We start from the raw sequence: 2485 nt of genomic DNA, 5'->3' as shown, positions 1-2485 counted from the left end.
TTAAAATCGCCCGGAGTATTATACTCAGCTCGTAATTCAGGAGTTTTATATAGTTTCTTATCTAAAATCACTTGGGATTATTCATTCTTTTGAAATATGGAGCATACTAGATATTATCTGCAAAAGAATTTATTAAGACAAGGTTTAACTTCAAAAGGTAAGCAAGGAATTCTTGAATAAAACTTATACTCAATACCCGGAAGCATTTCAAAGGAGGCATTTTCAAACTAGCACAAAAGAGAAATAGGTAAGTATAAAAAATTTCCTATATATCGCAATCACTTAATTATCAAGTTTTTGGTTACATTTCCTTTCACTACCAGTTTTTCCATTACAAGTCTTTTCATTGCCAATCTTTTTGGATACATAGACATGATTAATTAAAATGACCTTTTAAATCTGTGGATAGTTCTTCGTTAAGTCTGCGACAGTTTATGAAAGAAGAGGGAGGTTCCTTAGGTAGATAACCACCCTCTCTCAATTGTTGGAGAACTCCTGACACAGACTGATTTAGAGCACCCACCATTCGACGGACAAATTCTTGGACAAACACCGGAGACTTTAGATAAGCTAGGCGCCACTCTTCCCATCGGTTCTTCTCCTGCTCCTTATAACTCTGAAAATTAGCTTGTAGTTTAGTGTTAGATCTTTTAAAGCATCCTTCTCTAATTTGAGTTGTTCCAATTCCTTCTGGAGCAGTGACAACTTAACATCTTGAGCCTTTCTTTGCTCTTGTTCCTGTAAGATAGCGAAATCATGAGAGGCTAGGTCTTGAGCTTGTTCAGAAAGACAGACATTATGAAGCTTCTCTACTTTCTCTAAAATAAGACTTTTATGAGAAGCGTCTGAGAGAGCTTTCTCCTTTCAATAATTTCCAGTCGGAGACCAGAGTGTAATCGATCTACCTGTAACTCCAAAGTTCTCCTTGCAAGCTCTTTGTCTTTCAATAATTGTTGTCATTCCTCTAATTCCGTCTCAATACCCCTAATTGTTGATCTTGCAAGGACACTTTTTCTTGCAACTGAGTCAGGTCATTATTAGAAGGAGGTAAAGTAGCCTTCAATGCCTCTAGTTGAGCTTTTAGCTTATTGTTCTCCCGGTCCCGAGCCATAAGTAGCTGGTCGATGTGCAGACTCGAGGCAAGGAACTAAACAAAATGATGATATAGTTAAAGATAAGGATACGAAGTTAACAACATATAACCAAGAATACTTACAGCTACTGTCTGACGACTGTGGTGGTCGGCCCAATTTGGAAGACTAAGGCCCCTTAGTTGTTCTTGGCCTTGTAGCCAAGATTCGGCCAATAGGCCCTGTAGTTGTAAAGAACCATAGCTAAGTATATCAGAAGTCTATCCCAATTAAGAGGGTAGACCCATAGCATGTTTAAATAAAGGCAGGGGGAACGGAGGAAGAAGGAGGTAGGGAAGAAGAAGATGCAATGGAAGGGAAAGAAGTAGTAGAAACAAGAGCAGCAGAAGAAGAACTAGATGGAATAAAAGGAGGCAATGCAAGGGATACTGACTCAGTCGTGGGAACGCAAATTGCTGAAGGCCCGGCACTAGGAGAAGATCTCCGGCAAGGTGTTCATTTTGCCCGTGGCCCAGAAACCAAAGGAGGCAAGACCAATGCAAGAGGTGTAGAAGACATAGAAAGGATAATGGTCATCTCAGAAGCAGAAGCAGAAGCAGAAGCAGAAGCAAAAGGAGCTGAAATAATAGCACCAAAAGAGGGGATGAGTAGACCAGGTCTCATCATCCTAAGAGAAGGATTAGAGATAATATGGGTAGGAGTTATCGGTGCCTTACCTCTCTCAAGAGAAATGGGCGCCGGAACAAGAGGAGCTTGCACAAAAGTACCAAAGAGATCGCCAAAGGAGGCATCCTCAGTAAGCTTTGGCTTTTTGATTAAGGCAATAAAAGGCTCTTCTTCTTCCTCTTCCATGGCTGCGACAACCTCAGCTTGTCGCTCTTCTTCAGATAACAAGCCCAAGGTGGAGGAATTAGGATTAGCCCGGCGAGCTCGCAGCCACTCTTCTCCAAGATTATTAACAAAGGACTTAGTCATAGTAGGATTCTTGTACATAAAAGCTGGAAGAAGAGCATCAGCTGAAACACAGGAATTAAACACCATTATAAAAGAGAAATACTAATCATAAAATGTAGAGCAAAATGTTTAGACGTACCAAAAGAATCATCCAAGGGAGTGTCAATATTGCCTATCCCAAAAGGAAACATCAAATCCTCCACAATTAAATGCGGCAAGCTGAATTTTGCTCCCCTCAATTTAGATAAAGCAAAGGCAACAGAGGGATCATTAAGGAGATTATGGGTACTAGGAACTGGGGGTAAATCGCATATCCATTGGATAGGAAAAGGAGGAGGAGAAGGAAGACGTATACGAAAAAATTTATGGTGTCATTCCCCTTGAGGGGGAATGTGATTGAATCTTGAAAACACCCATATCTATCTGGCGCGGAACGAAGA

This window comes from Zingiber officinale, chromosome 4B (genome assembly GCF_018446385.1).
Source record: "Zingiber officinale cultivar Zhangliang chromosome 4B, Zo_v1.1, whole genome shotgun sequence".
Classification (NCBI taxonomy): domain Eukaryota; kingdom Viridiplantae; phylum Streptophyta; class Magnoliopsida; order Zingiberales; family Zingiberaceae; genus Zingiber; species Zingiber officinale.
The sequence above is the reverse complement of the archived record's forward strand: the minus strand, read 5'-3'. Positions refer to the sequence as shown.